At 49.5% G+C, this 27,650-nt stretch overlaps 1 long non-coding RNA gene across 2 annotated transcripts; it reads left to right on the top strand.

The window, feature by feature from the left end:
- LOC125404948 (uncharacterized) lies at positions 1-23,131 on the top strand. Of its 2 annotated transcripts, XR_007233417.3 has the most exons (4): positions 1-352; positions 20,509-20,663; positions 21,314-21,449; positions 22,052-23,131. It is a non-coding gene; the product is annotated as an uncharacterized LOC125404948 (long non-coding RNA). The 2 variants fall into 2 exon arrangements; XR_015004230.2 differs by lacking the exon at positions 21,314-21,449 and having other exon boundaries at positions 84-352; positions 22,052-23,130.
- The last annotated feature ends 4,519 nt before the right edge of the window (positions 23,132-27,650 follow it).

The raw sequence follows: 27,650 nt of genomic DNA, 5'->3' as shown, positions 1-27,650 counted from the left end.
TTTGTAAACAGTCATTGGAAAGAATTAAAGGGAGTTCACTGAGCGATTATTACACAATAGGCTAAAGGTTAAAGGCTAAAGGCTTCTGCTCACCACTTCTCCAAAGCACTCTCCCGAGGACAGGGACGTCCCTCCCAGCAGCCCTCACTGCTCCACCCTCAACTTCAGGAAAGTAGGCTTAGGTCTTCTAGGGCCAGTCAGACTCAGTCTGGGAGCCCTTGGACCGGAGGCTAAAGGCAAAGTCAGCTGTCCGCCTAGGGATGCCATCACCCCACTTCTCTAGCAGCCCCAGAGAGACTGGCCCGGGAGATCCTTTCACCAGGCCCACAGGACGGCCTCCTCCTGTTAACAGGTTGGTACAGTCTTGTTTGCTTTTTGTTTGTGGGTGTTTGTTTTTTGTGCTCCCCCTCCCGGTTTCTCAGTGTTGCCCCTTCTGTCTTGGGACTCTGTAGACCAGGCTAGCCTCGAACTCAGAGATCCACCTACCTCTACCTCCCAAGTGCTGGGATTAAAGGTGCGTGTGCCACTGCTCCAGCCGCCACTGCCTGCGCAGTCACCACCACCACCGCCCAGATTGGCCCAATTGTTAATAGATTAAAAATGTTCAACATTTGGTGGTCACTGCTCATACCCTCCTGCACACCCTCAGTGGAGGTTTCAGCTGTGCGGTCTCCAGTCTCCATTGCTACAGTGCCACGCATGTTCTAGGTGCTATAAACACACCAGGAAGAGGACTGCCTTCCTTTGTCAGTCCTGGAGGGCCACGTGTGAAAAGATAATCTTGTCAGAGATTTACAGTGTGGCAGAATTTGGGCATTCTGGTTTGGGGTAGAGTGGCAAGGCAGGTGGGCAGAAATGTTTTATTTTTCTTTAAGTTTTCTTTATTATTATTATTATTATTATTATTATTGTTATTATCTTGAGACAAGTCTCACCACATAGCTATGGTTGTTGTGGAACTCACCATGTAGACCAGGCTGGTCTCAAACTGAGATATCTGCCTGCCTGTCTCAGAGTGCTGGGTTCAAAGGCATGTGCCACCACATCCGGCTGGGAGAACCATTTCTAAATCGATTTATTGTAATGATTTTGCAACTTCAAAAGTTTTTTGAAGGGTGGTTGTGCACACCTTTAATCCTAACACTCAGGAGGATCTTTGTGAGTTTCAGGCCAGCCTGGTCTACAGAGCTAGTTCCAGGACTGCTAGGGCTGTATACAGAGAAACCCTGTCTCAAAAAACAAAGCAAAGCATGCATTATTAGAAGCCCCAGAATCATGTAGTTTTTAGAGATTTGTTTTTGTTATTCTAAAATTGTGTGTGTGTGTGTGTGTGAGAGAGAGAGAGAGAGAGAGAGAGAGAGAGAGAGAGAGAGAGAGAGGGAGAGAGAGAGAGAAAGTGCATAGGTGCCCTGCAGATGCCAGAGGTATCCCATCCCCTGAAGTTGGAGCAGACCTATGTGGATGCTAGGAATTGAACTCTGGTCCTCTGGAAGAAGAGCCTGCTCTTAACCATTACAGCATCTCTACTGCCTCCTCTACTCCCTTTTATTCCCCTTTAAAAACAAACAAATAGGGTCTCATGTATGCCAGGCCAGACTGGCATGAACTCATCATAGTTTAGGATGATCCTCTGCCTCTACCTTCCCAGTGCTGGGATTACAAGTGTGTGCCACCGCACTCACCCGGAACTGCTTTCCATCTTCCATGTTCCTCCCCGCCCAAAACAATAGTGCTTAGAGATGTGTGTTCATTTTTATAATATACTATCCCAGGATATATATACGTTCGTATCTTTTATGGAATCCTTGACATTGCTTCTTTTGCTAATAAATTCTGCTTGGTGGCGCACACCTGTAATCCCAGCACTTGGGAAGGTTGAAGCAGGTCAGTCTGGGTTCCACAGTGAGACCCTACCTCAAAGCAAATAGACAGAAAACCCAAACCTAAAACATAATTAAAGTTAACCTCCTAGCGTGGTGACATCGTACCTGTTGTTGACCCAGGTAGCCTGGAGGGCCAGGCCTCCTGGGCAACAGTTGACCCAGGATGGCTGCCAAGTGATAGTGACAGCTGCAGCTACCCCTGCCCAGTTGAGGGTCTGTCCAAAGGCCCCGTCCCAGCTGGCCCGGTCCCAGCTGCCTTTTCTGCAGCCAGAGATAGAATGCCAGCTGGCTCTGATTTCAGAGTGGGTGCCAGGAGCCTAGGCTCACTGTGTTCGCCTCGCTGATAGCTTCGCGCCAGGAGCCAGGCAACTCCTAGTTCCTCTGCATCTCCTCCCGCGTGTGGGAGCTCTAAGTATGTTGCACGCTGCTGTGAGTTCCTGAACCAGGAGCCAGTGACCTTTATTCATCAGACCTGCATCAGGGAGCATCCCTTCCCCCACACCGTCCAGGGGCTTTTCTTCTCTCTGCTGTAGTAGAGTAGGCTTAAAATTTCTGATTGCTAATGCCAATCATCAGAAAGTATGAGGAGGTAGGAGCATGGCACAGGTGGTAGAGCGTTTGCTTAGTGCGCATGAAGCCCTGGGATCTACTCACTCACTGTATAAACCAGGTACGGTGGTGCACCCCTGTAATCCTAGCACCTGGAAGGTAAGATCAGGAGTTCAATGCCATCCTCTGCTTCGTGGTGAGGTAGAAGGCAGAGACTGGCTGGAAGTTGCCAGCATTGCAACAGTAGCTGGGTTAACTGGGTAATTCAGCAGTATCTCCTGTCTTCCCTGCCCCAAACCTCTCTGATGTTGGGGATTGAACCCAGGGCCTTCCATATGCTAGGCGAGAGCACCTCTCAACTAGATCTCCAGCCCCTTTTACATAGGGTCCCATCAAGTTGCCTAGGCTGGCTTTGAACTCATAATCCTTGGTTTTGGAGGACAGCCATTCAGGGTAGCCGCTATTTGACTGAGCACTCAGCCTGACTTCTCTGCACTTCCTTTGTTCAGTGGAGTAGGAGCTGTTGGGAGGGCAAAGGTGTTTGAATGCTATTGGCGGTCTGAATATGAATCTAAGCCCTGGGCTGGGCGGGGTGGTGGTGCACACCTTCAATCCCAGCACTCAGTAGACAGGCAGGAGGCATCTCTGAGTTTGAGGCCAGCCAGGTCTACAGAGCTAGTTCTAGGACAGCCACGGCTACACTGAGAAACCCGGTCTGGAAAAACAAAACAAACAAAAAGGTATAAGCCCCGTTCTGCACCCAGATCACCTGACCAGGTGTCAGGAGACAGGGCGGATTCCAGCAGGCTGGCCAGTGGTCCAGAGTTTAGCCCTCTACCCCTAACTCTTTATCATGTAAAGGACAAGGCAGCACCCATGCTTGCTTCTCATAGACTATCTCCCCTTGCTGCTGGGGAGCTGGGAAATCCAGTGGTAGGAACAGGGGGGAGGGTTTGGGGGAAGGAAGATGTACAAAGGGCTCTGCTGCAAGTGAGCAGAAAAGAGCCTAGGTAAGGTGGATAAACTCCATGGGCTGTTGTGATTCCATTCACATGCCTGCTCCTCCAAGCACACATTCCTAGCCAGTGCACCCACTGAACTCCCCGAGGCCCCACCCAGATGAAGTGTTAGTCTTGCGTTGGTACAGCTGTGACCTAGACCTTCTGGAGGCTGGCAGAGTTGCCAGGAGGCTGCTCGGGCAGGGGACATGTGCACTCAGGCTGGCCGGGCTGGCAAAGCCATCTGTGGCCTCTTGTCACAGGCTGCCAGGCTGGGCAGAGCCACGTGCCGGACTGGAGGGAGCAGACCCTGGTGAATGGCCTCTTTGGAAAGGGGACCATTGTTTTGCCATGCGCACAAACAAGCAAGCAGAGTGGAAAAGGCTTGGCTTTGCACTCAGCGACCTGACCCTGCCACAGGAAGGGTTGAGCGGCCTCGGAGAGCTGAGGTTTCCCTGTGGCTGAGGGCAGGATGGCCACTGCCTCTTTCCAGTCCTCACAATCAGCAAGTCGGAGCTGTGTGTGTGTGTGTGTGTGTGTGTGTGTGTGTGTGTGTGTGTGTGTGTGTCTCTGTGTAAGACTTGACCTTGGAGGATGATTCCGGGCCCGCCTTCCTTTCAGCCCTTCCCCTGGTTGGCCTGTTGCATTCTGAGTGGCTCAGCTTGGCTGTCAATCATAGGATAGCTGTCCCAGGGCTACAGGTGGACTTGAGAGCCAATCCTGGAGCCCACAGAATGTGCTGGACCAATGAAAGCTGGCTTGTCAAGTTCTATACGCTGGGAAACATCAGCTCCACTTTTCCTTGCTTAGGTTTCTTAGTTTGAATTCCCGGTGGCAAATGGTGGCTGAAAAGTTAAAAGGAAAATATATGAAAAGATTTTAAAAATTCTGTTTCCCCCTTCTCCTTGTGTCTTCACCTCTACTTTTTCCTCTGAGAGGGTCTCAATATGTAGCTCAGGCTGGCTTCAATCTGGCCATCCTCCTGACTCAGTCTCCCTACTGAGAGGGAGACCACCACACCCTGATAAACAATTCTCAAAGTTTGAATCATTTGACATTCTGAGCAACCAAAGGGACTCTGTGCCACCCTGTTGCAGCCTGCTTGAGACAGGACTCAGCCCAGGGTATCCTGTAGGTGCTATCCCCCTGTGCTAATCACTTCCTATCCTCTTAGGTTATCAGATCAGTGTGTTCACAGAACTCTGATTCTATGTGATGTGTATTGAACTGACTTCTGATTCTCCTGCCTCCACCCCAGTGTTGGAACGACAGGCGTGTACCACCATGACTGGTTTATGCCGTGCTGGAGACTGGACTCAGGGCTTCAGGACTGCTAGCTAAGCACCACACCGCTGGGTTACAACCCTGGATCCTTGTTTTCCTCGTGACGTTCATTTCACTCCACACTATACAGACTGTGCCTTGATTTGTTTAAAGCTGCCTGTCAGGGATGGAGAGAACACAGCTGCAGAAGACCCAGGTTCAATGCCCAGCACTCACAGGGCAGCTCAAAACCGTCTTTAACCCTAGTCCAGGGGATTCTGCATGTATGTGGTGCACAGACATTGATACAGGCAAAACATTCATACAGGACTATGTAAGGGAATACAGGTGTGTGCTCACCCTTTACCCCAGTCACTGAGCCACCTCCCCGGCCTCAGCTGCCTCCCCCTGAAGCCCCTTTGATTTCCTCCAAACCCCCACCCCCACTTCTATTTCAGCCATCTTCTGCAGGCTACTTCCATCGAGGAAAAGGAATTTAGCGAATGTTTAACGTCTAGAACTTCTGCTCTTTCCACCGCTCTGGTGAATGTGATGGCCTGAACTCTCCTGGCACTGAGGACTCTATCCATGCAGGAATTCAACAAGAATGGGCAGAGGCCTTTAAATGTCCAAGTAATCAAAGATGATAGGATAAAAAGAAAGCAGTGGCTGGGCAGTGTGGCACATGCCTTTAATCCCAGCCTTGGGAGGGAGAGCAGGCAGATCTTTGAGTTTGAGACCAGCCTGATCTACAGATCGAGTTCCGAGACAGCCAGAAGTACACAGAGAAACCCTGTCTTGAAAAACAAAAAGAGAGCAGTGAAGGCATTTAGGAATAAATTTGCTTGTTGAATTTATTTGAAGCCGAGCTTCCAGAAATGGAGAAGTAATTTGGCTACAGGGTGACCAACACAAGAGCAAATGCCAGTTCCCTGGGTGGGCCGAGGACAATCAGCTCAAGGCTCGTGGGTTGTAAGTGCTCTCTGAAGCCTAAGGGAGCTTGCACTTCCAATGAGTAGAATTTCCATTCTGTCCTTGGTCACAAGTTTAAAAACCTCACAGTTTGTATAGTGTAATTACTTGGGGTTCACTTTTAGCTTAGACTAGTGTAACTCATTCTGGCAATAAAGTGGAAAGAGCTAAGAAAAAAAGGAAAACAAAATCACTCCTACACAAAAAAATAAGCAAATCTTTTTTTTTAAAAAAAATTATCTGGCTATATTTCCATAGTTTCAAGCAAGACCCACTTATCACAGTGTCTCTCAGTACCCAATGAGGGCAGTTAGCAATAAAAAATATTGAATGAGCCAATGAGTGATGGAAGTCTAACTCCAAACAGCCTTGTGGACCAGGCATTCACAGGGCTAACCATTGTCTCAGGTGCAGTAGTGACAACTCTCATTGCTAGACAAGAAGTGACTTAAGGCAGGAAGGATTTAAAAGGCTTGAGATTTAAGGGTGTGGTCCACCCTGGAGGGGAAGGCCAGCTGGCTGGCTGACTAGCTGGCTAGCTGGCTGGCTCTCATCTGTGACAACAGGTGTGTGTGAGGCTGCTTGTTCACACTCTGCAGATCAGGAAGCAGAAGCATGAAGGTCGGGTGCTCAGCTCACTGTCTCCTTTGGTCCATTTGATTTAGTCCAGGATCCCAGCCCATGGGACGGAGCTGCCCACAGTCTTCGCTCAGTTAATGCTCTCTGCAGACACCCTTCTCTTGCCAAAATTCCTTCCTTGGAGAAATCAAAGCAACATTTACCGCTCCTCCAAAGGTTCCAATGACACACCGAGGGATAGTTCTGCCAGAGTTAGTTCACTCTGGGGAATTGGTGAATTTTTTGAGCATCCTTACAAAGCCTAGGTGAGGGGTTACTTACAGGGGTGTGGGCACTCCTCCCACAACCAGCCACAGTCCAAAAGCCTTACCCCAGTAGAGATGAAACCGCTTCCCCCCAAATATGCTCTAGCCTTTTTCCCAGTCACAGGCAGCATTTCCCAGTGGTTTGGAGCAACTGGGTTCTCAAGTGAGCATCTCCTTCCCTACTCTGAGAGGACACTGTCTGTTGGGGTGTAAGCTGTCAGTCAGCTCATCTAGGATCTTGTGGTGGTGGGAGTGTTTGGTGGTGGGGGTGTGGGGGGACAGGGGCACACAGCTGAATTCCCCAAGATGGCAGTTGCTTGACTCTGGGGCGCCAATCACGAGTGGACACAGCTGTGATTGCTCTTTTGCTTCTTCCTCCTCCTCCTCCTCTTAGTTTCCTCCCCCTCCCAAGAGCCCTGATTGTCTTGGAACTCTGTAGACCAGGCTGCCCTTTAGCTCACAGAGACCTGCCCACCTTTGCCTCCAAAGTGCTATGATCAAAGGTGTGCACCCCTGTGTCCGGCTTTACTAATGCTTAATTCATTCACCAGGCAGACTGACTTCCATTCTTGGCTTCATATCCGACCTTGGCGAACTGAGTCCATCTTTCTCCAGCGTGCTCTAGTAAGGCAGTCGATGCTCTTGTCCCTGTGTGTGTGTGTGTGTGTGTGTGTGTGTGTGTTGTGTACATTGAGTCCCCAGAACCCTTAGCTCCTCTGGGTGGTCCCAAGTTTCTTGTCCTCCCAAAGCCTCTGCTAATGGGAGGGAGGTGCCGTCTAGATGGCTGCTGCGGTGTCCTGCTCTCCTGGGCTCTCAGAGGTGTCCTCAGGGCAGTGTGTGCTGGTCTGAACTGGTGGCTCTAATGGCCTAGGGAAACTGCTCTGTGTTTTCGGGAGCAGTGTGACCAGCCAGTATTCAAGTCCGGCTGTGATCAGGTGACCCACACTTAGGTAATTAGAGCTCTTCCCCAGGATTCCTTCCACCTCTGGACAGGGCGCCACAAGACGGTGATTTGTGCTGCGGCCCTGGCCTCAAAGATGGCCATTTGTGAGGCTAAAGCTGACACCTAGAGAGAATCAAGGTCAAGGAGGTGCTGAGAAGAGCCAGGGCTGGCTTCTTGACTGTCCTTCCCACATTCTTCCTGAAGTGTCCCTAATGCCAGTTTCCTGGTCTACAGTCAGTAGGGACCACAGCAAGTTCTAGAAAGTGACAGCACTTGCCCAAGGTCTCAGCATGGCTAAGCCAAGGTTCCCACCCAGCAGAAAGGTGCACCAGCTAACCCTGCCTTGTCTACCCCAGGCCTGAGCAGGAGGGAGCCTTTCTACCTCTTGGGGAATCCCTGCCTTAGGCCTTCTGGGCAGCTGTTATCACCCAGGAGCTGGTGTCACCTGCAAGGGAGGAAAGAGACTTGGGCTCAAAACCTTTCTCCCTCAGGCCAGATGCTTCGGGGCCACGGGGGAAGCTACTCGCATGAACACCTGTGGAACAAGGGCTGCCTTTATGAAAGATTCCCTTGGTCCAACACCAGGCCTGGGGTGGCAGTTGAACAAACAGCTGTAAAGCACGGCCATACAAGGAAGCCTTTAAAAGGTCTGCCAGCCCTTGCTCAGGTAGCCCTAGCCCCAGAGGCCAGGCACATGGAGGCTCCCGGTGGCTTGGGTCACAGGCAGCTAGTTGGCAGGCTTCTTGGAGTTCTCAGCCTGCCCCAATCACAACCAAGGGCAAAGTGCACACTCATTGAGGGGCAGTGGAGGTTGTCTCTGAAAACAAGAAGGCCCCTCTTTGCCAGAGTTAAGCCACCTCAGGATGCAGAGAGAGCCCAGCTCACCACATCCCCTTGGCGAGCTCGGGCGACAAACCGAGCGGCTTTCAACATGCTCTTGTTTTTTTTATCAATGGCTTCCATTGTAGGTGCCAAGTCCCAGCTCTGGGAGTTGGTTCTGTGCCCTGGCCAACATCTGAACCTGGGGACACGGCTTCTTCACTGCCTTCCTTGGGATTGTGAGGTTTTTCAGAGCCTGAAAGGCCACCTCAGGAGGCTCCCACTGGAGTAGCCTCTTGGACAGCCTCCCTTCACTGGGATCTTTGAGGCCTTTGTCACTGCCCCTTCTTTCCCACCGTCTGTCCGGTGGTCCCCATTGCAGGCTAAGATGGGGTTGGGCAGTGACTGCTGTCCCTGCCACTTGGTTTCTGAAACAAAGTTTTATTAAAACAGCCAAACCCTCTCATGTTCAGATTGCTGATAGTGGCGTTGCCCTGGCATGCTGCCACTGAGTAGGACAGAGACATTGGGTACACAGCCCCCCACTTCCTCCCTGGCCCTTTAAGGGGAAAAAATTGTCCTCAGACTTTTTTTGTTGTGTTTTTTAGAGACAGGGTCTCATGCAGCCATGCTAAACCTCCATCTTTCTATGTAGCCAGAGCTGAGGCTGTAACACAGGCCTCATGCATGCCAGACAGGTGTGTACCATTGAGCCACACCTCCAGCCCCTTTGTTGTTTGAGACAGGGACTCAAACAGTACGGAGCTCGGGCTGACCAGGAGCTTTCTATGAAGCCCAGGCTGGCCTTGAATTGGAAACCTTGCGCCTTACCCGTGTGTGCCACCGTGCCTGGCTGGCCTTTTTGTTCTTTAGCTCTGATGACAGATCCTTTCACTTGACCCGTATTCCCCATCATCTGCTATGGATGAAGCCCTGAGCTGGGAGAGATGTGAGAGAGTGGCGCCCAAGGCAGACACATGGCTGCCCCTGGGGAAGCTGAGGTGGCCGCTACAGCAGTTCAACTATAATTTTGCGGTTGGGTTGCAAGTTACAAAGGAGAAGGTGGTGTCTTCTGGGGACCCAGCCCAGCGGAGGAACAGATCTGTAGCCTGAGTGACCAGTTGGCAGGAGCTGAAGGGTGAGTGGGGGTCAGTAGGCCACTGGGTTGGTGTAGGAGTACAGAACTGCTTCTAGACAGAGGCCCTCTGGGCAAGACAGGCTAGAACTGGTTCCTTCCAGGAATGGAGTTAGGACTTGGGAGGGAGTTTGAGGGATGTAACTCTGAGATGGCACAGTGCTCCACCATGGCTGGTACTGGGGGAGATGAGGTTGGGTCCCTTTTGTGGAGACAGTAAGGTGGTCCAGAGTTCAGTCTTAATTCAGACCCATGCACGGTTTCTGAGGTGCAGCTGCCCAAGCCGGAAGTCTGCCCGGGAGTTGTAACAATGTCTAAGTGAAGCTGCTTGGTCATGCTGGCCACAAAAGAAGTGCCCAACGGCACAGCAGTGGAGAGACAAGACCCATGTAAGATGGACAGGGAGACGGTAGGTGCAAGACTGGATACCGCCAACGATGGAACAGTTGGCAACCAGCGACCTGAACCGCTATGGCCGAAAGTCTGTTCTAAGTCCCCGTTTTTCCTCCACTCTACTCTCTGGACAGTCTGGTGAGACTAGAGAAACACAAGGGAGTAGAGGACTAGAGGAGGCACTCAGAGTGGTAAGAGGACGTCTTAATCCAGGGAATAGGAGCTTGCAACCAATCAGATCAGCCACCTGAGGGGCCAGGGAGATGGCTTGGTGGGCAAAATGCTTGCCTCAAAGGTGTAAGGGCCTGCGTTCAGATCCTGATCCCTGGACCCCATATAAAGATTTTTCTTTCTTTCTTTCTTTTTCTTTCTTTTTTTTGAAAATAAAGTTTATTGAGAGAAAGGTAAAGGGGAGGAAAGAGAGAGAGGGAGAGAGAACAAGATTTTTTTTTTCAAAACAGGCCACCTGGGAAGGACCTTAGGTTTTCATGGGACAGACCGAGGACTGAAGATGACTCAAGGGTCAGGAGACGTTTGTGGACATTGAGCGTCCTCAGGGCCAGGCTCTGACAGCCTCTCCTCTGCCGTCTATGCTAAAGCGTTGCTTCTGTGGGAAGCTGGTGAGAGTATCCGCTGACTTGAACTGAGTTACCATTTACTCATTCCTCATTTTTCATTCACTCATCCATTTATTCATGTTTGGTAGAGCCAAGGTGACTGCATGTATCTACAAACCTAACTTAGAATCTTAAACGTTGGGTTGTAGCCAGGCATGGTGGCACACTCCTTGAACCCAGCACTCGAGAGGCAGAGGTAGGAGATGTTTGTGAGTTCAAGGCAAGTCTGCTCTACATAGTGAGAGCCTGCCTCAGGACAAATTATTATTGTTATTCTTGTGTGTGTGTGCATGTGTGTGTGTGTGTGTGAGAGAGAGAGAGAGAGATAGAGAGAGAGAGAGAGAGAGAGAGAGAGAGAGAACGCATGTGCTGGAGGGCATGTGCACATGTCACAGATCAGGGGACAACTTTGTAGACCTGGTTCTCTTTCAACTTAATGTGGGTTTCAGGGCTCAAGCTCCGATTGTCAGGCTTATGTATTCAATGCCTTCGGTTACTGAGCCATCTCTTGGGCCTGCACAGAGCTCATTTAAAGACAAAAGATCAAAAATGAGTGATCTGAGAAACAGCAATGATGCAGGAGTGGCCCAGGTCTGGGTTTAGGGGATGCTGGGGTGACAAAGCAGTCTTCCTCTCCCTGTCTTTGTCAAGCTGTTAACAAGGTGCCTGCCAGAAGCCTCAAGGCCACCAGTACAAGGGACTCTAAGGGCCAGGGCCCAGGGTTACTGACTTATGATTCGTTGGCTCAGAAGGGTCATGTGTTTCTCAGTGACTCCAGGAGCCAGAGGCCTTAAACGTTCAGGCACTTCGTGTTCTCCATGAACTGGGCAAGGGCAATCAAGGGAAGCAATAAAGTGGGAGAGAGTTGAGTGGACACTGGGCTTGGAACCACAATGTTGGCTGCGAGGAACGCATTTGGCACCTGGAGTCTGGGGCGTAGCATAGTTGAGGCCATCTTCAGGCTCTCAGGAAACTAGCATTCCAGGGGAGCTCTGATGGCTGCTTCCTCGACCCCACTAGGAGTCTGGAGAACCTCGCTCTCCTCCTTTTCTCCCTCCCCCACCCAGTCCAGCCAAGGAAAGGAATGAAATTAACTGTCCATTGTTTCTCGAGACTTCCTGAGAACAACAAAGGGCCTTTTTAGCAGAGAAAGTGGAGTGAGCCAAAGCTGCATGCAGAACCTGGAAGTCACCGAATTCGGCTGTGTTGGTGCCAGATGGGAGACACCCAACAAGGTTGTGTTCAGGGTTGGACCTGAAACAGGTAGGCTGCATAGAAAGCCCAAATATGGCCAGCCTTTCAGCTGTGCTGTACTGAAGTATATGGCATCGACTAGATACTCAGAAATGACACACAGAGAAGGTTCTGGAAGAATCAGTGACCATGGGATCCCATTCCCTTCTGCGTTTCTCCGTTGTTCTTCTGGCAGGTCCACTTGGCTGTAAGCCAAGGGAAACAGATGTGAAGACTTCTGACTTGGTCTCCATCTTCATCTGCCTCCAAGATGCCTCTCGACAGAGAGTTCCAGGCAGAGAAGGCAAATGATCTGTCTGTGGAGGCAGAGAACGTGCCAGAACCAAGGGATTAGCAGTGAAATGGAGCTGAGCAGGGCCAGAAGCAGGAGACAAAGCTGGAGTTGGGACTTTTCCGAAGCTTGATGCAGTGTGGTGGTCCAAGGTGGACCATCTGGCCACCTGTCTTACCCTGAATTTCTGTTGCTCCAGTTCCCTACCAGCAGGGTAGGAGCTGGTTGCCCAAGGCAGTACTAAATTAGCAGACACTCATTTTCACCATGTCCCAAGATGGGGACAGTCACGTCCCCTGGTGACTCGAGGGGGAGATCTCTCTCCGCCTCATCCAGTTCTTTTCTTCCATGGGGTGTTTCACGATATAGTTTCTCTGTGTATCCCTGGCTGTCCCGGAACTTGCTCTGTAGACTAGGCTTTGAACTTGGAGATCTTCCGTCCTCTGTCTTCTGAGTGTCAGGGTTAAAGGCGTGCACCACCACCACCCAGCTTTCATCCAGTTCTTGATGACTTTTGGGGATTCTCAGTGCTCTTTCGCTTACCTGGTGTCCCTCAGCCCTCTGCCTCTGCCTCCCTCTTGTCTCCGTCAGAGTGTGGCTTCTTGTCATATAAGGATATCAGTCATTTCATGTAGAGTTTGTTCTGGTCCAGCATGACCTCATCTTAATTACACCCATGAAGGCTGTTTCCAAACAAGGTCACCCTCTGAGGTCTAGCTGGACAGTGGTTCTGGGGACAGGATGTTCTTTAACTCAAGACAGTGGCTAGACACGCAATTCCTTTGTGGAAGGGACTGAATAGGCCAAGGAAAAACTTAAGGAGTCGTCAGGGATACAGGAAGTGATGAGAGGCTGGAGAGCAGGGAGGATGAGCATGTGGGGGAGGGTGTGATGGGAGCAAAGGATGTTCAGGATGGGGAACAGAGGACCAGGAAATGTCCAGGACACCAGCTGAGTAAAAGGTGGATTCTAGAACATTCCCTAGGGGACTGACGGCTTCTGAGCCAGGTCATCAGTGACCGGAGTTCAGCAAGTCTCAGAACGTGATAGAAAGAAGCTCTGAGGACCTACACACGTGCCAGGAACTTGCCCCTGGCAGCAGGAGCTCACCAGGGACACTCCAAACCTCTTGGTTCAGTGCGTGGGCACCCCTCGGAATTGCTGATGGCTGCCCTAGAGTAAATACCCCTCCCCATGAGCTCATGCTTCAATTAAGCCTCCACCTCCTTCCCTCAGGCCTGGTCCCCACTGCTGTCTGGGGTGCTGCCTGGTACCAGTGGCTGTTGGTGTGTAGGACAGGGTTCTATCCCGAAGTGTTAGGGGGGAATCTTCTGCTTTTTCTCAGAGGCTGTGCTGCCAAAGTGAAGAACAGGATGCTAGGCTGCCCGCTTCCAAAAACTCACACACAAACTTGGGAGATTAAACAGCAGAAACACTTGTTGAAGATTCCGGGAGCCAGATTTCTGAAGTCACTGTTGCTGTGCTGAAGTGGGGGTGTCAATGGGACCCCAGTCTCCCCGGGATTCTGTCTTTCCCTCCTTCAATGCCTTCATCTTCATCCACCACTTTTTCCCTCTTATACATGTCCAGACATGTGACTGTAGCACATACAGATAAATCAGGGGAATTTTCTCACTTCCCACCCCACTCTCCTTTCTGTTGAACACAGAGTCTTCCTGTAATGATTAAAGCCGGCCACAAGCTCACAATTCTCCTGAGGACTGGGATGGCTGGTGATACCACTATACCCACCTCCATTTCTTCTCTTCTCTTCTCTTCTCTTCTCTTCTCTTCTCTTCTCTTCTCTTCTCTTCTCTTCTCTCCTCTCCTCTCCTCTCCTCTCCTCTCCTCCCCTCCCCTCCCCTCCCCTCCCCTCCCCTCCCCTCCCCTCCCCTCCCCTCCCCTCCCCTCCCCTCCCCTCCCCTCCCCTCCCCTCCCCTTCCTTCCTTCCTTCCTTCCTTCCTTCCTTCCTTCCTTCCTTCCTTCCTGTGTGTGTGTGTGCGTGTGTGTTGCACTGGTTGTCCTGGAGCTCACTATGCAGACCAAACTGCCTTTGAATTTGCAGCAGTCCTGCCTCTGCTATGGAGTCACAAGCATGAACTACCAAGGCCAGCTCCATCTCTACATTCTGAGTCAAATCTACAAAGAATGCCCCATTGCTGTTTGTGGTGCTGGGAACCCAACACCAGGCCTTGTGCTAGGCAAGCCCCCACCTCCGAGCTACACTCAGATGAAGTTCATATTCCTTTTGAGAAGATGTCAGCTTCTGGGAAGCAGGACCAGGTTTGCCTAGGGAGCCCTTACTCTGTCCAAACAAAATTCCTCTACTAAGAGACTGTGTACACAAGGTGCATGTCTGTGCTGCCTCACATGTGAACACCAGAGTGTCTTTTAAAACTATTTGTTTATTTGGAGTGTGTGTGTGTGTGTGTGTGTGTGTGTGTGTGTGTGTGTGTGAACATTATGGTGACTGAACTCAGGTTGTGGGCCACTCTGCAGACCAGGCTGTTCTTGACTTGTAATCCTCCTGCCTCTGATACGGGGTTACCATGGCAAGTACCTATACTCACTGAGCCATCTCAGCTGCCTAAGTCTTTTATTTATTTATTTGGTTTTTCGAGACAGGGTTTTTCTGTGTAACAGCTCTGACTGCCTTGGAACTCACTCTGTAGACCAGGCTGACTTTGAATTCACAGAGATCTGCCATCTCTGCCTCCCAAATGTTGGGATTAAAGATGTGTACCACCACCACCCAGCTTGCCCAGGTCTTTTAAAATAGAGTTATTTTTGGTTTTTCAAGACAGGATTTCTCTGTGTAGCCCTGGCTGTCATGGAACTTGCTCTGTAGAGACCAGGCTGGTCTTAAACTCAGAGATCTGCCTACCAATGCCTCCCGAGTGCTGGGATTAAAGGTGTGTACCACCACACCTGACATGGATTAATTTTTAAAATTAATTTAAATTTTTATGTGTGTGCCCATGTGTATACACTACATGTGTACAGGTGCTTGTGTCAGATCTCCTGGAACTGGAGTTACAGATGGTTGTGAATTGCCTTATGAGGATGCTCGAACTCAAACTTGGAAATAAACTCTTTTTCAAAGGGGAAGAACTCTTCACTGATGAGCTGTTTCTCTAGTCACCCAGGGTCCTTATTGAAGACTGTATTTCCCAGGCTCCCTTGGAGCTACAGACCATGCGCTTATTCCTAACCAATGAGATGCCAGTATTTGGTGGGTGTGATTCATGGCTGTGGCGTCCTTCTACCCTCTCCTATGTAAAGCTGAAAGTTAGATGTTTTGTTTGGAGCTTGCTGACTTTGCATGGACCCATTCCAATGACCCTGTGACAAGCAGCTCAGAGATATTTGAGTGATGTGTCCCACATGCCACACCTACAGGTTGCTTTTTCAGTCATTCTTTGTTATGAATGAAAACAGGCAATTAATGAGCAAGATGTTATGCTGGGCATTAAATATACCTTGTTTCCAAGCTTTGTAGCAATTACAATACGAAATCACCATCTTGTAGTATGTCCTGTTATCTTTATGAGAGTCACAACTATGATCCTCAGTTTACAGGTAAAGGGACTGAGGCACAAATGGGTGGCACTTGTTCACATTTCAAAGACAGTTGTCAGAATCAACTAGCTTTGTGTGCCTGTGTACATTCCCATGTTCATGGCGAGTCTCCCACTTGGTCCCATGCTCATGAAGAGTCTCCCACTTGGTCCCATTCTCATGTAGAGTCTCCCACTTGGTCCCATGCTCATGAAGAGTCTCCCACTTGGTTCCATTCTCATGTAGCGTCTCCTATTTGGTCCCATGCTCACGTAGGAGATGCAGGGGTCTGGCTCTGTGTTAGTGACTATCAGGGAGGTGCTGTTACAAGGCAATGGCATCCAGACACTGGAGGGAAGGTTTCCACAGGGCCAGGAAGTTTGGCTTATTTCCAGATTATTGTAATAAATATCCCGCAGATACTAAATTAAGTAAAATTTAGAAAAGAATTGTGCTGTTTGAACTATATTGTGAAAATGCCTTTGAAACTGGCTAAAGCTTACTATTTTTTTCTTCTGTTCTAGGGATGAGCCAAAACCTCCTCTCTGCTATGCAGTCTCTCTATCACTAAGCCACACCCTGGACCCAAAGTTTGCTTCCTAAGCTTGAGGTCACCATACTTGTTAAGGGCACAGTACCTGATACTGTGTTACAGGCAGTGTCCTGATTCTACCCTTCTAGGTGATGTGGGAGACATACCTTTGCTTTCCTGTTTCCTCCCCTTTCCCTCCCCACATCTAAAGTCTCTCTATGTAACCTTGGCTGGCCTAGAACTAACTATGGTGACCGACCTTGAACTCACATAAATCTTTCTTCTGTTTCCCTTCTTCTTCTTCTTCTTCTTCTTCTTCTTCTTCTTCTTCTTCTTCTTCTTCTTCTTCTTCTTCTTCTTCTTCTTCTTCTTCTTCTTCTTCTTCTTCTTCTTTTTTTTGGCTCATCTCAGGCCTGAGGCTACAAAGTAGGAACAAGAGGAGAACAAAGAGCAGGGTAGAGAAGACAGAGTGCTGGTTTGGGAGTTTGGGTGTAGCATGATTAATAAAAATCCAGAGACAGAAATGGGGTTTAACCTGAAGGTCAGAAAAGCAAAACAGCAGCCACTGACTCTCACCTCTACCTCAGTTCAAAATGGCGATCCTGCCTCCATGAATCTCAGAATGGGACTTTGTCAGAGATCTGTCTCCTCCCATTTTATAATCCTCTCTAGGGCTGGGATTAAAGGCGTGCACCACTACCTCGCGGTTTCTATGGCAAACTAGTGTGGTTGCTGGGATTAAAGGTGTGTGTCACCACTGCCTGGTCTGGATGAGGGATCTTGTGACCACTCTACTGAAAGGATCTGAGGAAGGAGAGCTCTCTGTCACCTTGGGGCCACTTGTCCACCTTAAAAGAGGTCAATGTGATGCAGACAGTCACATCAGCAGGAACCTGGGTGGTCAGAGAGGTCACAGACATGGTGATGTCTAGAAGGACATCAATTGGCCCTATCCTTGTGACTCTCAGTCCCACGCCTCCACACACCTCAAGTATCCTTGACGAACAGGAAACAGTGTCCTTTCTTCTTGTCTGGTACCTATTGGACACACTGAGCCTGGGACCTGGGCCCCTACAGGGTCAAAGCCTACCCCCCCATTCCCTTTCCCCCCTCTGCAAAGCCCCTGGCTAACCCCGAACTCCTGGGCCTCCCCTAATATCACTGGCTCAGAGATGTCTTTTCGCCTGCATGGCTCTCTCAACGCTGCCCTGCTGAGTTTCTGCTCTCGTGCTTTGCTATCCACTACCTGCACCTACACGGACCTCGTCTGTCTGTCTTCACACTCCTCCGTCACTAACTATGTATACAGACCTTGTCTGTCTGTCTTCACGCTCCTCCATCACTAACTACGTATATAGACCTTGTTTGTCTGTCTTCACACTCGTCCATCCACTAACTATGCACGCAGACCTCGTCTGTACATCTTAATACTCTTCTGGCATTTTCCATGCCAGTTTATCAATTCTGTGGGGAAGGCCTGGCCAAGCTGAGCCTTGAAACATGTGAATGAATGAATGAATGAATGAATGACTGGATGAATGAAACCAGACAAGGGAGGCTCAAGGGCACCCAACTGCTTGCAGTTGGGGTCACCAGACCAGGCATTCCATACACAGCAGGGATGATGGACTTCCTGAGCGGAGTCCTGCACCATGGGATTTAGAGTCAGCTGGTCACCTGCTGTGGCCCCGAAGCCTCCTTAACCAAGGATGATGGCAGCAAATAGTCCTAGACTGTGTTGGGTCACCCTCCAAACATCTGAGTGAGTGAAATAGTGAATGACCTGAGTCATTCACAGGCAGAGTTTAGAACCTTCCAGAGGACCAGGCCTTGAGCAAATGCTGGTTGTGGGGCTGACAGGCACAGAGCCCTTCTCTGCTGGGTATGCTGAGCGCTTTCCCATGCAGTTGCAGGGTAGGTTAGGGAGTGTCACAGCCATGTGATACTCTGTGAGTTGTAGAAGGCAACTGGCATGAGCCACATGTTGTGGTGCTTTTGTTTATAAAGTTAGAGCCCGACAATAGTTGGGGCAGTCATCAGCTTGTCTCTGGGCAATCCCCTCCCACTGGGGCATGACAGTATCCCACAAATCCCCAGGCAGAGACGGGCACTGTAGTGGTGTGTAGATTTTCAAGACCAGGAACCCAGAGACTTGGCTGCTGTGAGATGCCACTTCAGCTTGTACCCATGGGCATGGTGCAGACTTCAGGGCCAGCTGCTTGCCAGGCGGAGGGTCTGAGCACACTGTTGTCTCTCTGTCTTACGTCTTTGTCCCTTTCTCTCTTCATCGTGTGTCTGTCTCTTTGGTTCTTTTCTCTCTGTCTCTGTCCCACATCTCCCTTTCCATCTCTTGTCTCATTCTTTTGTTTCTCTCTGTATCTCTGTCTCCTCCCCCTCCTTTTTCTCTCTATCCCTCTCTCTTTCCTGACTCTCTTCTTCCTCTCTCTTATCTCTTCCCAGCTCTGTCACTCATCCTCCCCCTCCCCTTCCTCCTCCCCTTCCTCCTTCTCCCCTCTGTCTCTGTCTGTCTTTCTCCCCTCCTCTGGTTTTCTTTCTCCCTTGTTCAATTGTCCTCTCTCTCCGTGTGAGTCATGACATCCGATTTACTGACTTGTCAGTTTTTAAGGAGATGGGAGGAAACTGATCTGGTTGGGAACAGATGTTGGGCTCTTATTCTCTGTCATGCTTTTTTAACCAAAACACCCAAATTTATTTTTAAAAATTCCAGGGTAAGGCTTTCAACCCTTCAGAGATTAAATTTCACCTCCCTTGCGTTTTCCCAAAGGTCACGCGCAGATTTGCGAAATGTTGGGGTGCCTGTTGTAAATGTAGCCCATTCTTGTTTAGGATTTAGAAAAAGGCAGGCTAGGTCCCCATCTATGATTCATTCATGAATTCATTCATTTATTCATTCACGAAGGTGCGGGAACCAGATGTGTGCCTGACTGCTCTAGGCTGCTGGCTCATAGAACCAACACTCTCAGAGCTGAGCTGGAAATCAGATTCACAGCAGAGAAATAGGTGTGAGCTGGAGGGGTGGGGCATCAAGGATGACTTCCCGAAGAGACGCCTTTCTGAGCTCAGAGCTGGGAAGAATAGCCGGGCTTGGCTTTCTAGGCTCTGGGGACCGCACATAGAGAGCCTGACATAGGAAGCAGGTGGCCCTGCTTCAGGGGTAGCAGGAGCTTTGAGCCAGGAGAGATGAGTCCGGAGGCTGGGAGGCCCGCAGATGCTGACATCCCTTGTACCCGGATGAACTGTCGATGTCACTGAGTGTGTGCTGGGTGTGAGCGCACTGATTTCAGGTCTTAGGTTCTCTCTGCTGAGTGAAGATTCTGAGTGGACATAGATGAGGGCTGGTGGTCCCACAGGGGCTCTGCTGGGTTCAGGGAGCGTGAAGGGGGGAAAAGTCCCAGACTAGGGTCTCCGCCTGAACCGGCTGTGTCCCACGAGTGTGCCCACCTCTGACACACTGGGAAGCTCCTGGTGTCACTGTTGACACACTAGGTCACGTGGGACAAAGCAGCTCTGAAAACAGGAGTTGAGGGTCAGACTTCAGTGGCTTCTGTGACTGGCTGGAGAACAAAGTCCCCTTTGTCACCACACCTGGGAGGATGTCCTCAAGGTGGGCAGGGGACACAGCTGTCACCATCAGCACACATGCACCCAAGCCTGAGGAAGGAAGGTGTGAGCTCGCGTATGGATCCACACCCTGCGCCATGACAGAACCTCTAAGTCTATGACTCTGCATGGCAGCCCTCTCCACTCCCTCCATCTTCTTTTTCTCCCCCTTCCCTCCATCCTGGACTTTCTTCCTTCCTTCCTTTGTTTCCTCCCTACCCACCTGTTGGTCTTTTCCCATCAGACTCCTCTTAGCTACATTCTACTCACAGGACATGGATGCAGAGGAGAAGGCTTCTCTTGTGCCCTGGGCTGAGCTGGACCCCGAGGGGCATTCAAATGGCTTCCTTTTTTGTTGTTTGTTTGGTTGGTTTGTTTGATTTTTTTTTTTTTTGACAGGGTTTCTCTGGGTAGCCCTGGCTGTCCTAGAACTATTCTCTAGACCAGGCTGGCCTTGAACTCACAGGGATCCACCAGTCTCTGCCTGCTGAGTGCTGGGATTAAAGGCACGCAGCTGGGATTAAAGGCATGCAGAACCTTTGGGGTTCAAGAGGGAGAGTGAGGCAGACTGCCTTTTTGAGTAAGAGATTTATTAGGAGAGCTATCAAGGCCATAGGATTCTGAAGAGAGTTCAGGCCCACCAGATTAAGTTACCGTGCAACTCAGTAATTTCCTTATATGTCACTTCTCTCAGACTGAAGTGGGGTTATGATTTAAGTACGGGCTTTTCTTTTCTCTCTTTCTTGAGAGAGGTTCTCACAAGGTTCAGGATGACCTCAATTCCTTATCCTTCTGCCTCCACCTTCTGAGTTCCAGGGTTACAGAAGTGCACCGCCATGCCCTGTTTATGCACCACTGTGCTTCTTGAACGTTAAGCAAGTGCTCTACCAACCAATGACAGCTCCAGCCAGCGGCCACCTGATGTCTGTGGGCTTGGCTCTGAGAGCATGTGCCCTTGTTTCAACGTACAGGTAACTTGGATGGGAAAACAGGATGGGACTTTGGTGGGGTGACGCCACATTTCCTGATGGGCTTTGAGACTAGGGACCTGAGGCAGGGGGATCCTTTAAGTTTGAGACCGGCCTGATCTACATGTGAATTCCAGGCCAGGTGTGGAGCGAGTTCTGTTCTCACTCTATTGTGATAAAACACTCTGGCTGCACTTAGCTCAGGGGAGAATGAGCTTATTTGACTTCTACTTCCAGGTCATAGTTCATCACTGAGGGAAGGATGGGAACTCAGTCAGGAACATCAAACTCAGGCAGGAACGTCAAAACAGAAGAAATGCTGCTTCCTAGCTTGCTCACTGACTCCTTGTTGACTAGCGCTCTTTTCTTTTCTTTTTTCAAAATTACTTATTGGGCTGGAGAGATGGCTCAGTGGTTAAGAGCACTGGTTGATCCTGTAGAGGACTCAGATTCAATTCCCAGCACCCACATGGGAGCTCACACCATCTCTAGCTCTGGTTCTACAATACAGCCATAATGTAGATGCTAGAAACTGAACCAGAGTCCTTTGGGAAGAGCAGTTGGTGCTCTTAGCTGCTAAGCTATTTCTTTAGCCCTTTGACTAGCTTTCTTACACAGCCTATCAGATGCCTAAGGAATGGTGCCACCCACAGGTGGCTGACCTTCATGTATCGATTCAGACGACTCTCCACAAACATGTTCAAAGGCCAATCTGATTCAGGAAACCCCTAAATTGAGACGCCTTTCTGGAGTGACTCTCGGCTGTGTCAAGTTGACTGTTAAAGCAGAGTAAGTAGGACAGACTATAAAGGTCTCAGATTTGGGGGTTCAAGAGGGAGAGTGAGGCAGACTGCCTTTTTGAGTAAGAGATTTATTAGGAGAGCTATCAAGGCCATAGGATTCTGAAGAGAGTTCAGGCCCACCAGATTAAGCAGGTGTCCTCTTGTACAGGTCTCAGAGATACGGTGGAGGTCACAAGCCATGTAGTTATGACTATCCCATAGTGAGAGCGCTTGCGCTAAGGCTGTCTGTCACTCTCTACAACAGGGCAGCTTCATTGTTCTAGTTAGCGTGGGTCCATCCTGCAGGATGTGCAAGCTGTGGCCTCTGAGGGCTGAGGTGCCTAGTAAGTATCCTTCTGTGAGGGAGGGTCTAGAGACAGACAGTTACAGAGTGCTCGCCCTTACCGTCAGCAGCTGTGAGGTGAGAAGGGCAGAGGCTGCTCCATGTTGGCGTTAGCGAGCAGCCCCAGTCCAATCCTGGGGGTGGGGGACTTGGCTAGCCTTGAAATGAGCTCAGGAGGTGATACCAGCTTGGCTTGCATGCAGGAAGTTGGGCATGTTCAAGTGGTCTGACATCTCAGAATGGCTAATTCATTCTTCTTTCCTCAGTGAGGCCCCGCCCATCTTCACGGAACCCTAATCTGTCGAAAATAAATCAGAACTGCTGCTGTCTTATTCATGCTCCCTGGATAAAGAGGAAGCAGAATTGTCCATTGAGCATGCAAAGGCTTGTCCTAAGCACTGCCTTTTGGGAGCAGAAGGTACCCGACGCCCAAAGAGAGCCAGCTTGATGCCGGCCAGACTGCCATCTGTACTTCCTCCAAGCCAGGCACTTATCAGCCCTACACTTGGCCACCCAGAATCCCCGAGCGAGCGAGGGAGCCGAAGGAGCAGATTAATCCCTACCAGTGTGGCCCTCCTTTAGAACCTGGTGCCAACATGCAAGTTCTTCAGAGACTCTTGGGTCTTCCTAGGCAGCCCTCCTCCTGGATTTCCCATTGTACAGGTTCTTTTCTTCCTTTCGGATTCCTTGTCAACTCTTCTTAGCTTGACCTGGTTACTAGTCCACAAGGACACAGGATATGATCTTGTGATGCTTAAAGAAACAGCAAGTTGGTGGTGGCACACGTCTTCAATCTCAGCACTCAGAAGGCAGAGGCAAGCCTCTCTGTGGTCAAGGCCAGCCTGGTCTACAGAGTGAGTTCCAGGACAGCCAGGGTTACATAGAGAAACCCTGTCTCAGGACAAAAAATAACAATGGAAAAAAAAAAAGCAACAAAAATAAACAATAGATCTAAAAAAAAATAGGTCTATTTATTCATCTGTGTGGGGCACATATGGAGGTCAAAGGACAACAAGGACAACTTTTTAGGAGTTGGTTCTCTCTACCATGAGGTCATTGAGGTCAGACTCAAGTCTATAGGTCTTTGTGGCAAGCTTCTTTACCTGCTGAGACACCTAGCCAGCCCTTACGCCTGCATTTGATCCGAGGAGAGAGATGCCATTTCCTGCCAGGTGAAGTGCATCTGGATCAAGTGTCTTGTCTATTGTGAGTCCTCTTTCCCCAATATGCAGTTTCTTCAAAGGAAGGAATATCCTGTCCCAAGGGCTGTCACCCTCAGAAAGATGCTGGGTATGGTGGGACACAGTTTTAATTCCAACACTTGTGGGTTCCAGGCTAGCTGGAGCTGGAGGGCAATGAGGGGAGTGCGGGGGGGGGGGGTGGATGGGGGGGAGGGGGGGAGTGGAGGAGGAGAGGCCGGAGAGTGGGGCTTAGAAGGGAACTTAAGTTTGTCTCTCAGGCGGAAATCATCCAGATTTGAGCCTGTTCCTCACACCATGGTGATGTCTCTCATTTCCCATCTCTCAAGTGCTGTCAAGTTACCTGGACAGCTGTGGAGTTCTTGCGGCTACATGACATATGCCTTAGGAACACACTTGTGCTTAAAACACGAATCTGTGGCTTCCCCCACTGTGGAATTTTCTTCCCAAACAAACACAGAACAACCCTCTGTGTTCCTAAGAACTTGGTTTTTCCTCCAGCTATTTTTGTAGCTAAATTAAAAGTTTATGTTGTTCTTTATGCCCGCTGACTTTCGCTGTTTGCTTTGTACAAAAATATTATCTGAGACAGGGTTTCGCTCTGTAGCTCTGACTTTCCTAGAACTCTGTAGACCAGGCTGGCCTTGAACTCACAGAGATCCACCTGCCTCTGCCTGCCCCACCCCCATGCTGATATTAAAGGCACGTGACACCACCACCCAGCTCTTCCTGGCTTTCTAAAGACACTTTGAAGGCTGGCGAGATGGCTGGGGGAGGAAAGGTGCTTGCGGCCAAGTCTAACTACCCAAGTTTGATCCCCAGGCCCCTCATGGTGGATGGACAAAACAAAAAACCCAAACACCTCCCACAGGTTGTCCTCTGATCTCTGCACGCACTTCATGGCACGTGCCCCCTGCCCCCAGTAACTAAGTGTAAAAGGGCTGAGCTCTGCGTCTCTGAGTCACAGGCGTGGAGAGAGCCAGATGCAGGGTTACATCATTTAAAGGATGTGTTTATGAACGGAAACATTTCTCGCAGGCTGTCAGGAGTTCCAGAGCCGTGTGGGCCACCCACTTTTCTTCTCTGGGCACCACGAAGTTCTCATGTAAGATTTGGGTACCAAATCATGTCCTCGAACGATGGGATGCTCCTTTGTTTATTTGATGGTGTTCTTATGGAAGAGTGGGTGACTATGCAACTCAGTTCAAAAAGCAAACATGATCATCTGCCCATGTTTCCCCAAGCTCAACCAGGGTCAGTTAGCCATGAACTGTGGGGCATCTGGAATAACCTGGGACCAGAGGTGGGCCACTGATGCTCTCCTGCCGGGAACAGTAGCCACAGCTTGCAGGAACTGACCTTTCAGTGCTGGAGATGCAACAGCCCAAGCTCTGGCCTGGCCCGAGAGAGGCTCTCGTTGCTTCAATTCAGATCAGGTGAGCCCTTCTGGGCTAAGAGATTGGGCCATCTGGAAACCAAGTCCCCACACAGGAACCGCGCGGTGCTGAGAGGGGAGGCCAGGAGAAGAAGGGAGGCTCAGTTCTTTAGTGGGGAGAGGAAATGGTCCTGTGACAGAAAACAGTTGAGGTCCGCTTGATAATTTAACGTGAGCACATGGTTAGCAGGTCCCAGATGCGGCGTTTTTTGTCTCTTCCCGGTTTGTTTTCTAGACAGGAAAGTCAAACACATCGTTCTGTTTAGATGGGTTACCAGCTGGCTTTCCTGCCATCCCACCCTTCAGGAACATTAATTAATGTGTTACTATTTTTCATTATACTCTTTATTCCTTCCATATCATTTTAGTTTTTCTTTGGGCCATGGTGGCACACTCCTTTAATCCTAGCCCTCAGAAGCAGAGGCTGGTGGATTGCTCTGAGTTTAAGGCCAGCCTGGTCTACAGCGTTGCTGTTATACGAAGAAACCATGTATCAAAGCAAGCAAACAAAATACTATTTTTAATCGTATTCATGCATGGTATGACTGAGTGCAGATGTCTGTGGAAGCCGGAAGAGGGCGTCAGATCCCTGGGCTGGACTTACAGGTGGTGTGGGCTGCCTGGTGTGTGTGCTGGGAACTGAACCCAGGTCTTCCTGAAGCCAGTCCCTTGGGCGTGAATGCATCCTCCTCCGTCCAGGGCAGTCTCTTTCACCACTCCCGCCCACATTCGTGCATAACTTAACAATGCATATTTTTGTTCATAATTAAAATATTTATTTGTAAGTAATAAATAATTCATAAACACTAGACATGTGTTAAGTTGAGCCATATGAAGCTGTCACTTTTTACCATCAAGGCAGCCCAAGATTTGCAATTTCACATGGCTTAATGCTTTGACAGTTTGGTTTTTTGTTTCATATTGTTTTGAGACCGGTTTTCACTCTTGAGCCCAGGCTGGCTTTGAACTTATGGTAGTTTCCTCCCTCCAGCTTTCAAATGTTGGGATTGCAGGCATGAGCCACCACAGCTATTCCTTAGCAAGCTTTTGTTCATTTTGATACAGGCCCTCTCTATGTAGCTCTGAGTATGGCATGAAATCTAGTTGGTCTTAATAATAAAAACCCAGAGCCAGATATTAGGGGTTAATGATGAAGGTCAGAGAAGCACAGGGCAGCCACTAGAGAGTTCTTTTACCTCTACTGATGCTCAGACCAAAGAGGTGACCCTGTCCTCCAGCTGCCTCCTCAGCCTCCCTACTGCTAGGGCTAAAGGTGTGGCCACTACACCCTAGTCCTTAGTAAATTTTTTAAAATGTAAGTATTGCTGATAATCCCCGCACTCTGGAGGCAGAGGCAGATGGATCTCTGTGAGTTTGAGGTCAGTCTGTTCTACATAGTTCCAGGGCAGCCAAAACTACCTAGAGAGACCCTATCTCAAAACCGAAAGTAAACAAAATTAAAAAGAAGAAATTAAATTAAACTTAGAATATTAGGAGGCTCATCTTGCCATGCTAGTGCATGTTTGTAATCTTAGCTCTCAGAGGTGGAGGCAGGAGGATGGCTAGTTTGAGACTCTTTTTCAAAACACAAAGCAAGGACTGGGGCGGTAGCTCAGTGTAAGTAAAGTCGCTTGCCACACAAGCCCAATGACCTGAGTCTGATCCTCAGAACCCACATGAAAAGCAGGATGTGGGTATGCATCTGTAATCCCTGGACTCCCATAGGGAAGCGGAAGGTGGAGACAGGAGACTGGCAGTAAAGCACCGGGGGTGGGGAATTGGTGGGGCAGAGTCTGGACTCTGGTGCCACCACAGAGATGAGGACACTGCCTCCGTCAAGGGAGAGGCTAGAACTGACTTCTGAAAAGTTGTCCTCTGCCTTCCACACACCTGCCAAACTCTTATACAAACAAAATTAGAAGGAGAAAAAGCTTCAGTTTTATTTTTCATCTTTCAGACAACACAAAAAGAAGACTTAAAGCACTCTTGGTGACTGCAGGTAAGGCATCTGCCACTGTGAAGACAGCTTCCCCATCCATGTGGTCAAAGATAGCCCATAAGCTTCACTGTCAGATTTTAAAAAACAGAATCATTTGTTGTAAAGGTACAGCCATGCTCAGCTCAATCATATTTATTTATTTGTTTGTTTTTCAGGCAGGGTCTTGCTGCATAGCCTTGAATGTCCTGGAATTCACTATGTACGCCAGGCTGGCCTCAAACTCGTAGAGATCTGCCTGCCTCTTCCTCCAGAGTGCTGGGATTGAAAGTGTGCACCAACACACCTGGCTTTTTAAAGGGTTATTTTAACTTTTGTCTCATTTTTATTATGCGCATGTGTGAAGCATGGTTAATAAAAGTTCAGAGACAGATACTGGGGTTCAACCTGAAGACCGGGAAAGCAAAGCAACCAGTCACCGGCTCTTACCTTTACCTCAGTCTGAAATGGCGATCCTGCCTCCAGGAATCTCAGAATGAGACTGTAACTGAGAGCTGTCTGCTCCTGTTTTATAATCCTCTCTAAGGCTGGGTTTAAAGGTGTGCCCTACTACTGTCCAGTTCCTGGGTCAAACTAGTGTGGCTACTAGGATTAAAGGTGTGTGTCCCCACTGCCTGGTCTGTAAGGCTAACCAGTGCGGCTGTTTTACTCTCTGATCTTCACGCAAGCTTTATTTATTACAATACAAATGAAATGTGTGTGTCTGTGTGTGGAATCATGCATATGAGTTCAGGTGCCCTTGAAGGCTAGAGCCCCATATTCTCTGGAGCTGAAGTTACACCTATTGTGAGCTGTCTGATATAGGTGCTGGGAACCAAACTTGAATCCTCTGTAAGACCAATGAATGCTGTGAGCCGTCTCTCCAGCCTCCATTATGTTTTGTTCATCTGTTTGATGTACTAAACGAAGCTATGCTTGCAATGCTGCTAGGTAACCTATCTTCTTACAAAATAGGAACAGTAGTATATAACAATTCCCAGGGCCACGTGCATGTGCAGGCATTCCCTAGGGTTTGTTTTTTGTCGTCCCCCGTCCCCAATAGGGTTTCTCTGTGGGACAGTCTTTGCTGTCCTGGAACTTGCTTTGTAGACCAGGCTGGCATCGGACTCACTGAGGTCCACCTGTTTCTGCTTCCCAAATGCTGTGTGCCACCGCTGCTCAGCTGGTTTTTTAAAAGTTATTTTAGATTTATTTTGTGTGCTTTCCCTGCATATATATATTTATACCACATGTGT

Source organism: Myodes glareolus, chromosome 10, assembly GCF_982192425.1.
Source record: "Myodes glareolus chromosome 10, mMyoGla1.1, whole genome shotgun sequence".
NCBI lineage: Eukaryota > Metazoa > Chordata > Mammalia > Rodentia > Cricetidae > Myodes > Myodes glareolus.
This window is presented reverse-complemented; position numbering and strand designations above follow the sequence as displayed.